This window comes from Lolium perenne, chromosome 5 (genome assembly GCF_019359855.2).
Source record: "Lolium perenne isolate Kyuss_39 chromosome 5, Kyuss_2.0, whole genome shotgun sequence".
NCBI classification, from domain to species: Eukaryota; Viridiplantae; Streptophyta; class Magnoliopsida; order Poales; family Poaceae; genus Lolium; species Lolium perenne.
Genome location: NC_067248.2, coordinates 9702413 through 9715676, shown reverse-complemented (window position 1 = coordinate 9715676; position 13264 = coordinate 9702413).

The following is a 13264-nucleotide window of genomic DNA, read 5'->3' as shown; positions in this document are numbered from 1 at the left end:
CCTCCTCTACTAGACCGCATGCCGCCGCCTGGGATAAGAACGAACTACTAGGTGCCTCCTGCTGCCTGCCTTGCACTAATTGATTATTCCTTGGTTGCATGTTGTGCAACACAATCATTTGGTTGTGAATTTACCTTGTTGTTTGCAGGTTCTGTTGACTGTATGGTTTTGGTATACAGTTTTGGCGAGCAATTTTAGCAAGAAGTAGATTGAGAGTAATTGTGTTGGATGCTACAATCTCTTTCCCCTCAAGTGTGTAAAGAGCGTTCTTGTTGCATATGTTTTTGAGGTTGTAAGAAATGGAATCCTGAGATATGTTCTGCACCATTTTAATTTCGTGTTGGCTGCAATATTATCTCTAAAGAAACAATCTACTTCAGCTGGGCATGCTCAACTAGTTTGTCATGTTGGTAGTTTTGGCCAAAAGAAAACATAAACACCTTCTAATCTTGCGAAAATTAATATCATGTACCTTCTTTCTTGATGATTGAGTGTAGCAGTAGTCAACTAGCAGCAAGGTTTCAATTGTCGACATTCCATGAAATGAACTTTGTGGTTGAGCCTTCGTTTTTAAGATGACGTGTATTTGAGCTACGATTCCCAAGTGAGACAATATCCATGTTATATTTAGTGTTGATTATTAAGAAACAACATTGTTATTTTATTTCATAGTGTCCTTTTCACCATTGTGGTAGTCCTAGACTTCACCATTATGTTTGTTGAGTGCGACCTGGAGAAGCTGAACGACTTTGTATTGTGGCGGCCAAGTACTTACAGCCCATTAGATACTACAATGATCGTACGAGAGTACCTCAAATGTACTGGGCTTATTTCCCTGTGACTTGTTCTCATTTTTTTCGTACATGTGCTCATTTGAGTTGTGGTAATTTTCTTCCACGCCTTTGTGCGGCGTGGTTCACAACTCTACTCCCAGGTTATTTTGATGCTGTAAAAAATTAAACCATAATATCTGTTCGGCTGCATTTTAGTTTTCTTTTGGTTTCATTATCTCTGTAGAATTTTGTGTAGCTGGGCATGCTCAACTCGTTTGTCATGTTTCTGGGTTTGGTCACACCATAACAGAATCACCTTCTAATCATGTCAAAATTAATTATGTACCCTGTTTCTTGATGATTGAGTGTAGCACTGCTCCACTAGCACTTGCATATACATTACATAAAATGGACTTGTGGTTGAGCACTTGCGCTTTCATCTTTAGGATGACTTGTATTTGAGGTACGATTTTCAATTAAGAGAATATCCATCTTTCTAGTGAGATAATATCTTGCTATAGATTTTGCTGGTTTTTAAGAAACAATATTGTTACTTATTTCATGTTGTCATTTCACCATTGAGCTAGTCCTAGACTTATAGAAATATCCTTTATATCGTACTGGTTTGTGATAAATTGCTACCCATTCTCTTAAGATCTTATTATGACCATTTCATTTTTGTGACAGCGAGTAGTCATGAGCACGGAGGGGCTATAGCTGGGCGAAGGGAGCAACGTCACTGTCTTGAGGCTGTACTTGGTTGAGTGTGACCTGAAAAATCAGGGCAAGTCTGGCATTGTGGCGGCCAAGTGCTTACCTGCGCTTAAACGTTATGATGAGCTTACAGGAGCACCGCCAAGGTACTAGGTTTATTTGGTTGTACTTATGATTAATTGGTATGGTATATGTTTCCCTGAAATTGAGATGGTAAATTTGTGGTACTCCTATGTATGCTTCCCGGATCTGCAGCTGCGGTGCTTATGCCGCTAGTTGGGCATTGTGGCAGCCAAGTACTCATGGCTGCTTAGATACTACAATGATCCTACACAAGAGGACCACCTAGGTAGTTGGTTTATTCCCCTTTGACTTATGCTCTTTTATTCGCGCTTATGCTCAAGTAGTTTATACTTATGAAATTAGATCCTTTACAAAGATCCAATTCAAATTCGTAACACCTATTGGTGATTTTTTAGGTCAATGAAGCACCATAGAACCCACCACCGGTCTCCTACGCTAACGACGTTGTCGTTAATGGGCGTTGGTCTCAGACAATGCATGTCCACGCAGCATGGAGCTGCTGCCAGCGTCTTCCACCGGGGGATCCGGCATTGCTGTTGGGCTGGCTGTGGCCCACCATGCTTCGTGTTCGGTAGTAGGCTTGGCTAGCTCTGGGCTTCACTAAGCTAATCATTGTGTTGCTACTGTGGTGGTGGTGTTGTCTTGGCCTTGCCTACACCCCTCTCCGGTGAGCTCCTCGTAATCCTTTTGTTGCTTTATTGGGCATCGAGCCGCGGCTATTCTGTCCCCTGCCAATGTGTGGAGGGGTTCGTCTTTTTGCTCCATGCAATTTTATTTCTGTATAAAATGAATCTTGTGTCGTGTCGCGATTCTTCATCATTTTAATTTTGTGTTGGCAGCATGATTTATCTCTAAAAAATCTAGTGCAATTAGGCATGCTCAGCTAATATTAGTCCATCTTTTTGGTTTTAGGCACACCAAAACATAACCGCCTTCTAATCTTGTGTAAATTAGGGATTTATTATGTCCCTGTTTCTTGATGATTGATTCATGCACTAGTCAACTAGCTTTAAGTTTTTTTTGTTTTCTACTTGCCAAGCATTGTGGTTGTTCTTTCACTTTTAGGGTGACCTTATTTTGAGTTATGATTTCAAGTGAATACTCATATGCTATATCTTGCTTGTTACTTTGAGATGACATTGTTATTTAATTCATGTTGTCTTGTTCACAATTGTGATAGAGAGTATCTGCTATATCGTACCGGTTTGTGATAAATTTCTACCCGTCTTCATAAGTTTTCATTATGACCATATCATTTATGTGACAGGGAATAGTCCTGAGGATGGAGCGGCTGTTGCTGGCAAAGGGTGGAGTGTCACTCTCTTGAGGCTGGACTTGGTTGAGTGTGACCTGGAGAATCAGGGCGAGTCAGGCATTGTGGTGGGCTGGTGGCCAAGTGCTTACATGCACTTAAACACTATGATGAGCTTATGAGAGCACCACCAAGGTACTGGTTTTATTTGGTTATACTTATGCTTTTTGGTCTGCTATGTCTTCCTGTAATTGAGATGGTAAATTTGTGGTACTCCTATGTATGCTTCCATATCTGCCTATGGTGGTTAATGCTGCTAGTTAGCAACTCTATTAGTCTAAATTCCCAAAAAGTTTGTGCTGCAATCGTCTTATACCAATTCTGGTACTATGTGATCTCTTGGTATAATTCCCAAAAAGTTTATGCAAAAATATTTTAGAATTGCAGTTTTCCATAATAATTCACATAATAACATGATAAATTAGTGAGCAGCTGAGCACCTATTTTTTGACTTTACCATGTCTGAGGCAGCCAAGTATATACACACATGTATGCAATTTTGCATGCAAAGAAAAACATAGTAAGTAGTAAAATGCTTATTTTCGTTTTTGAGGGGAAGCAACGAAACAGCTAACACACAATGTATGCCATGGAGTGCAAAGCTGGAACACGAAGCCCATCACGTGTACCGGTGATACGTCTCCGACGTATCGATAATTTCTTATGTTCCATGCCACATTATTGATGTTATCTACATGTTTTATGCACACTTTATGTCATATTCGTGCATTTTCTGGAACTAACCTATTAACAAGATGCCGAAGTGCCAGTTCCTGTTTTCTGCTGTTTCTGGTTTCAGAAATCCTAGTAACGAAATATTCTCGGAATCGGACGAAATCAACGCCAAAGATCTTAGAATCCCCGGAAGCATCCAGAACACACGAGAGGGACCAGAGGGGGGGCACAGGCCCACCACACCATACCCTGGCGCGGCCTAGGGGGGGCCGGCGCCCCCCTATGGTTTGGCCAGCCCTTCAGCCCCCCTGCGCCGCCTCTTGGCCTATAAAATCCCTTTCGACCTAAAAATGCAGTACCAATTGACGAAACTCCAGAAAGACTCCAGGGGCGCCGCCGCCATCACGAAACTCCAATTCGGGGGACAGAACTCTGTTTCGGCACCCTGCGGGGACGGGGAATTGCCCCCGGAGCCATCTCCACCGCCGTCTTCACCGCCATCTTCACCGCCATCGCTGCCTCCATGATGAGGAGGGATTAATCCACCCCCGAGGCTGAGGGCTCCGCTGTAGGTATGTGGTTCATCTCTCTCCCATGTACCTCAATACAATAATCTCATGAGCTGCTTTACATGATTGAGATTCATATGAGTTTGTATCACAATTTATCTATGTGCTACTCTAGCAAAGTTATTAAAGTAGTTCTATTCCTCCTGCACGTGTGTAAAGGTGACAGTGTGTGCACCATGTTAGTACTTGGTTTATGCTATGATCATGATCTCTTGTAGATTGCGAAGTTAACTATTGCTATGATAATATTGATGTGATCTATTCCTCCTACATATGCATGAAGGTGACAGTGTGCATGCTATGCTAGTACTTGGTTTAGTCTTTTTGATCTATCTTACACTATAAGGTTACTTAAATATGAACAAATTGTGGAGCTTGTTAACTCCGGCATTGAGGGTTCGTGTAATCCTACGGAATGCGTTCATCATCCAACAAGAGTGTAGAGTATGCATTTATACGTTACATTATGTGATCAATGTTGAGAGTGTCCGCTAGTGAAAGTGTAATCCCTAGGCCTTGTTCCTAAATATCGCTATCGCTGCTTGTTTACTTGTTTTCTTGCGTTACTACTGCTGCAATACTACCACCATCAACTACACGCCAGCAAGCTATTTTCTGGCACCGTTGCTACTGCTCATATATATTCATACCACCTGTATTTCACTATCTCTTCGCCGAACTAGTGCACCTATTAGGTGTGTTGGGGACACAAGAGACTTCTTGCTTTGTGGTTGCAGGGTTGCATGAGAGGGATATCTTTGACCTCTTCCTCCCTGAGTTCGATAAACCTTGGGTGATCCACTTAAGGGAAACTTGCTGCTGTTCTACAAACCTCTGCTCTTGGAGGCCCAACACTGTCTACAGGAAAAGGAGGGGGCGTAGACATCAAGCACTTTTCTGGCGCCGTTGCCGGGGAGGAAAGGTAAAAGGCACTCATACTTCGGTTCCAGGTAAAGTACTTTTCTGGCGCCATTGTGTTTGTGCTCGAAGCTATTTCCTTTAGATCCTGCAATTGCATCTTTTTGTTTCTTGTTTACACTAGTAAGGCATAATGGAAAACATCTGTGAGCTTTTTATTCTATTTCCTGAGTCAAGACATGAATGGTTTAATGCGAAAATTAAAAAACCCATGAAACATGTTAGTATGAACACTTTGAATACCATTGTTGCTAATGATATGGAAAATTCTAAGCTTGGGGAAGCTGGCTTTGATGAGCATGATATTTTTAGTCCCCCAAGAATTGAGGAGGAAATTTACTTTGATGATTCTTTACCTCCTATTTATGATGATTATAATAATAGTGGTCTTTTGGTGCCACCTACTATGGAGAGTGAATTTGATTATGATTAGAATATGCCTCCTATATTTGATGATGAGAATAATAATGATAGCTACTTTGTTGAATTTGCTCCCACTACAACTAATAAAATTGATTATGCCTATGTGGAGAGTAATAATTTTATGCATGAGACTCATGATAAGAATGCTTTATGTGATAGTTATATTGTTGAGTTTGCTAATGTTGCTACTGAAAGTTATTATGAGAGAGGAAAATATGGTTGTAGAAATTTTCATGTTACTAAAACACCTCTCTATGTGCTGAAATTTTTGAAGCTACACTTGTTCTATCTTCCTATGCTCGTTACTTTGCTCTTCATGAACTTGTTTATTTACAAGATTCCTTTTCATAGGAAGCATGTTAGACTTAAATGTGTTTTGTATTTTCCTCTTGATGCTCTCTTTTGCTTCAACTACTATTTCTTATGAGTGCATCATTAAAACTGCTGAGCCCATCTTAATGGCTATAAAGAAAAGAACTTCTTGGGAGATAACCCATGTGTTATTTTGCTACAGTACTTTGTTTTTATTTTGTGTCTTGGAAGTTGTTTACTACTGTAGCAACCTCTCCTTATCTTAGTTTTGTGTTTTGTTGTGCCAAGTAAAGCCGTTGATAGAAAAGTAAGTACTAGATTTGGATTACTGCGCAGTTCCAGATTTCTTTGCTGTCACGAATCTGAGTCCACCTCCCTGTAGGTAGCTCAGAAAATTAAGCCAATTTACGTGCATGATCCTCAGATATGTACGCAACTTTCATTCAATTTGAGCATTTTCATTTGAGCAAGTCTGGTGCCATTTTAAAATTCGTCAATACGAACTGTTCTGTTTTGACAGATTCTGCCTTTTATTTCGCATTGCCTCTTTTGCTATGTTGGATGAATTTCTTTGATCCACTAATGTCCAGTAGCATTATGCAACGTCCAGAAGTGTTAAGAATGATTGTGTCACCTCTGAATATGTTAATTTTTATTGTGCACTAACCCTCTAATGAGTTGTTTCGAGTTTGGTGTGAAGGAAGTTTTCAAGGGTCAAGAGAGGAGGATGATATACTATGATCAAGAAGAGTCAAAGCTCTAAGCTTGGGGATGCCCCCGTGGTTCATCCCTGCATATTTCAAGAAGACTCAAGCATCTAAGCTTGGGGATGCCCAAGGCATCCCCTTCTTCATCGACAAATTATCAGGTTCCTTCTCTTGAAACTATATTTTTATTCGGTCACATCTTATGTACTTTACTTGGAGCGTCTGTGTGCTTTTGTTTTTGTTTGTGTTTGAATAAATTGGATTACATCATGCTTGTGTGGGAGAGAGACACGCTCCGCTGGTTCGTATGAACACATGTGTTCTTAGCTTATAATATTCATGGCGAAGTTTCCTCTTCGTTAAATTGTTATATGGTTGGAATTGGAAAATGATACATGTAGTAATTGCTATAAATGTCTTGGGTAATGTGATACTTGGCAATTGTTGTGCTCATGTTTAAGCTCTTGCATCATATGCTTTGCACCCATTAATGAAGAAATACAAAGAGCATGCTAAAATTTGGTTTGCATAATTGGTCTCTCTAAGGTCTAGATAATTTCTAGTAAGGTGTTTGAACAACAAGGAAGACGATGTATAGTCTTATAATGCTTGTAATATGTCTTTTATGTGAGTTTTGCTGTACTGGTTCATCCTTGTGTTTGTTTCAAATAGCCTTGCTAGCCTAAGCCTTGTATCGAGAGGGAATACTTCTCATGCATCCAAATCCTTGAGCCAAACAACACTATGCCATTTGTGTCCACCATACCTACCTACTACATGGTATTTCCTGCCATTCCAAAGTAAATTGCTTGAGTGCTACCTTTAAACAATTCAAAATTTATCACCTCTGATTTGTGTCAATGTTTTATAGCTCATGAGGAAGTATGTGGTGTTTATCTTTCAATCTTGTTGGGCAATTTTCACCAATGGACTAGTGGCTTCATCCGCTTATCCAATAATTTTGCAAAAAGAGCTGGCAATGGGATTCCCAGTCCCAAATTAATTAACAAAAATAGACACTCCTCCATGGTATGTGATTGTTGGACGGCACCCGAAGGATTCGGTTAGCCATGGCTTGTGTAAGCAAAGGTTGGGAGGAGTGTCATCATAATAAAACTAAAATAAAAAGGCACTCCTTCATGGTATGAGATTGTTGGCAGGCACCCGAGGATTCGGTTAGCCATGGTTTATGAAAGAAAGGTTGGAAGGAGTGCCACCCAAAAATAAAATAAAATGGGAGCCGCTCTTTGAAGGTTTGTCTGGCAAGGGGGTTAGAGTACCCGCTACCATTCGTTGACAACAACAAACACCTCTCAAACTTTATTTTTATGCTCTCTTTATGTTTTCAAAATAAAAGCTCTAGCACAAATATAGCAATCGATGCTTTCCTCTTTGAAGGACCATTCTTTTACCTTTATTGTTGAGTCAGTTCACCTATTTCTCTCCATCTCAAGAAGCAAACACTTGTGTGAACTGTGCATTGATTCCTACATACTTGCCTATTGCACTTATTATATTACTCTATGTTGACAATATCCATGAGATATACATGTTACAAGTTGAAAGCAACCGCTGAAACTTAATCTTCTTTTGTGTTGCTTCAATACCTCTACTTTGAATTATTGCTTTATGAGTTAACTTTTATGCAAGACTTATTGATGCTTGTCTTGAAGTACTATTCATGAAAAGTCTTTGCTTTATGATTCACTTGTTTACTCATGTCATATACATTGTTTTGATCGCTGCATTCACTACATATGCTTTACAAATAGTATGATCAAGGTTATGATGGCATGTGATGGCGTGTATTTCACACGTTCGTTGGGCAACCCCAAGAGGAAGGTATGATGCGCACAGCAGCAAGTTTTCCCTCAGAAAGAAACCAAGGTTTATCGAACCAGGAGGAGCCAAGAAGCACGTTGAAGGTCGATGGCGGCGATATATAGTGCGGCGCAACACCAGGGATTCCGGCGCCAACGTGGAACCTGCACAACACAACCAAAGTACTTTGCCCCAACGAAACAGTGAGGTTGTCAATCTCACCGGCTTGCTGTAACAAAGAGTTAACCGTATTGTGTGGAAGATGATTGTTTGCAGAAAACAGTAGAACAAGTATTGCAGTAGATTGTATTTCAGTAAAGAGAATTGGACCGGGGTCCACAGTTCACTAGAGGTGTCTCTCCCATAAGACGAACAGCATGTTGGGTGAACAAATTACAGTTGGGCAATTGACAAATAAAGAGAGCATGACAATGCACATACATATCATGATGAGTATAGTGAGATTTAATTGGGCATTACGACAAAGTACATAGACCGCCATCCAACTGCATCTATGCCTAAAAAGTCCACCTTCAGGTTATCATCCGAACCCCCTCCAGTATTAAGTTGCAAGCAACAGACAATTGCATTAAGTATGGTGCGTAATGTAATCAACAACTACATCCTTAGACATAGCATCAATGTTTTATCCCTAGTGGCAACAGCACAACACAACCTTAGAACTTTCTGTCACTGTCCCAGGTGTCAATGCAGGCATGAACCCACTATCGAGCATAAGTACTCCCTCTTGGAGTTACAAGCATCTACTTGGCCAGAGCATCTACTAGTAACGGAGAGCATGCAAGATCATAAACAACACATAAGCATAACTTTGATAATCAACATAACAAGTATTCTCTATTCATCGGATCCCAACAAACGCAACATATAGAATTACAGATAGATGATCTTGATCATGTTAGGCAGCTCACAAGATCCGACAATGATAGCACAATGGGGAGAAGACAACCATCTAGCTACTGCTATGGACCCATAGTCCAGGGGTAGACTACTCACACATCACACCGGAGGCGACCATGGCGGCGTAGAGTCCTCCGGGAGATGATTCCCCTCTCCGGCAGGGTGCCGGAGGCGATCTCCTGGATCCCCCGAGATGGGATCGGCGGCGGCGGCGTCTCTGGAAGGTTTTCCGTATCGTGGTTCTCGGTACTGGGGTTTTCGTCACGGAGGCTATTTGTAGGCGGAAGGGCAGAGTCGGGGGCCAGACGAGGGGGCCACACCATAGGGCGGCGCGGGCCCCCCCTGGGCCGCGCCGCCACGTGGTGTCGCCACCTCGTGGCCCCACTTCGTGTGTTCTTCGGTCTTCTGGAAGCTCCGTGGAAAAATAGGCCCTGGGCTTTGATTTCGTCCAATTCCGAGAATATTTCCTTACTAGGATTTCTGAAACCAAAAACAGCAGAAACAAGAATCGGCACTTCGGCATCTTGTTAATAGGTTAGTTCCAGAAAATGCACGAATATGACATAAAGTGTGCATAAAACATGTAGATAACATCAATAATGTGGCATGGAACATAAGAAATTATCGATACGTCGGAGACGTATCAGCATCCCCAAGCTTAGTTCTGCTCGTCCCGAGCAGGTAAAACGATAACACAGATAATTTCGGGAGTGACATGCCATCATAATCTTGATCATACTATTTGTAAAGCATATGTAGTGAATGCAGCGATCAAAACAATGTGTATGACATGAGTAAACAAGTGAATCATATAGCAAAGACTTTTCATGAATGGCACTTCAAGACAAGCATCAATAAGTCTTGCATAAGAGTTAACTCATAAAGCAATAATTCAAAGTAAAGGCATTGAAGCAACACAAAAGAAGATTAAGTTTCAGCGGTTGCTTTCAACTTGTAACATGTATATCTCATGGATATTGTCAACATAGAGTAATATAATAAGTGCAATAAGCAAGTATGTAGGAATCAATGCATAGTTCACACAAGTGTTTGCTTCTTGAGGTGGAGAGAAATAGGTGAACTGACTCAACATTGAAAGTAAAAGAATGTTCCTCATAGAGGAAAAGCATCGATTGCTATATTTGTGCTAGAGCTTTGATTTTGAAAACATGAAACAATTTTGTCAACGGTAGTAATAAAGCATATGCATCATGTAAATTATATCTTATAAGTTGCAAGCCTCATGCATAGTGTACTAATAGTGCCCGCACCTTGTCCTAATTAGCTTGGACTACCTGGATTATCACCGCAATACATATGCTTTAACCAAGTATCACAAAGGGGTACCTCTATGCCGCCTGTACAAAGGTCTAAGGAGAAAGCTCGCATTTGGATTTCTCGCTTTTGATTATTCTCAACTTAGACATCCATACCGGGACAACATAGACAACAGATAATGGACTCCTCTTTTAATGCTTAAAGCATTCAACAACAATTAATTCTTTTCTCATTAGAGATTTGAGGATGTTTGTCCAAAACTGAAACTTCCACCATGGAACATGGCTTCGGTTAGCGGCCCAATGTTCTTCTCTCACAATATGCATGCTCAAACCATTCAACTCAGAGTAGATCGCCCTTACTTCAGACAAGACGAACATGCATAGCAACTCACATGAAATTCAACAATGAGTTGATGGCGTTCCCCGATAAACATGGTTATCGCACAACAAGCAACTTAATAAGAGATAAAGTGCATAATTACATATTCAATACCACAATAGTTTTTAAGCTATTTGTCCCATGAGCTATATATTGCAAAGGTGAATGATGGAATTTTAAAGGTAGCACTCAAGCAATTTACTTTGGAATGGCGGAAAATACCATGTAGTATAGGTAGGTATGGTGGACACAAATGGCATAGTGGTTGGCTCAAGTATTTTGGATGCATGAGAAGTATTCCCTCTCGATACAAGGTTTAGGCTAGCAAGGCTTATTTGAAACAAACACAAGGATGAACCGGTGCAGCAAAACTCACATAAAAGACATATTGAAAACATTATAAGACTCTACACCGTCTTCCTTGTTGTTCAAACTCAATACTAGAAATTATCTAGACCTTAGAGAAACCAAATATGCAAACCAATTTTAGCATGCTCTATGTATTTCTTCATTAATGGGTGCAAAGTATATGATGCAAGAGCTTAATCATGAGCACAACAATTGCCAAGTATCACATTACCCAAGACATTTATAGCAATTACTACATGTATCATTTTCCAATTCCAACCATATAACAATTTAACGAAGGAGAAACTTCGCCATGAATACTATGAGTAGAAACCAAGGACATACTTGTCCATATGCTACAGCGGAGCGTGTATCTCTCCCATAAAGTGAATGCTAGGATCCATTTTATTCAAACAAAACAAAAAACAAAAACAAACCGACGCTCCAAGAAAAAGCACATAAGATGTGATGGAATAAAAATATAGTTTCAGGGGAGGAACCTGATAATGTTGTCGATGAAGAAGGGGATGCCTTGGGCATCCCCAAGCTTAGACGCTTGAGTCTTCTTGATATATGCAGGGGTGAACCACCGGGTGCATCCCCAAGCTTAGAGCTTTCACTCTCCTTGATCATGTTGCATCATACTCCTCTCTTGATCCTTGAAAACTTCCTCCACACCAAACTCGAAACAACTCATTAGAGGGTTAGTGCACAATATAAATTGACATATTCAGAGGTGACACAATCATTCTTAACACTTCTGGACATTGCATAATGCTACTGGACATTAGTGGATCAAAGAAATTCATCCAACATAGCGAAAGAGGCAATGCGAAATAAAAGGCAGAATCTGTCAAAACAGAACAGTTCGTATTGACGAATTTTAAAATGGCACCAGACTTGCTCAAATGAAAATGCTCAAATTGAATGAAAGTTGCATACATATCTGAGGATCATGCACGTAAATTGGCTTAATTTTCTGAGCTACCTACAGGGAGGTGGACCCAGATTCGTGACAGCAAAGAAATCTGGAACTGTGCAGTAATCCAAATCTAGTACTTACTTTTCTATCAACGGCTTAACTTGGCACAACAAAACACAAAACTAAGATAAGGAGAGGTTGCTACAGTAGTAAACAACTTCCAAGACACAAAATAAAAACAAAGTACTGTAGGTAAAAACATGGGTTGTCTCCCATAAGCGCTTTTCTTTAACGCCTTTCAGCTAGGCGCAGAAAGTGTGTATCAAGTATTATCAAGAGATGAAGTGTCAACATCATAATTTGTTCTCATAATAGAATCAAAAGGTACCTTCATTCTCTTTCTAGGGAAGTGTTCCATACCTTTCTTGAGAGGAAATTGATATTTTATATTACCTTCCTTCATATCAATGGTAGCACCAACAGTTCGAAGAAAAGGTCTTCCCAATATAATGGGACAAGATGCATTGCATTCAATATCCAAGACAACAAAATCAACGGGAACCAGGTTATTGTTAACGGTAATGCGAACATTATCAACTTTACCCAAAGGTTTCTTTGTAGAATGATCAGCAAGATTAACATCCAAATAACAATTTTTCAGCGGTGGCAAGTCAAGCATATTATAAATTTTCTTAGGCATAACAGAAATACTTGCACCAAGATCACATAAAGCATTACAATCAAAATCTTTAACCTTCATCTTAATGATGGGCTCCCAACCATCCTCTAGCTTTTTAGGAATAGAGGCTTCACGCTCTAGTTTCTCTTCTCTAGCTTTTATGAGAGCATTTGTAATATGATGCGTGAAAGCCAAATTTATAGCACTAGCATTAGGACTTTTAGCAAGTTTTTGCAAGAACTTTATAACTTCAGAGATGTGGCAATCATCAAAATTCAAACCATTATAATCTAAAGCAATGGGATCATCATCCCCAATGTTGGAAAAAATTTCAGCAGCTTTATCACAGGCAGTTTCAGGCAGTTTTTCGCGCTTTGCATTAGAAGTGGAAACATTGCTAACACCAATTCTTTTATTAGTATGAGTA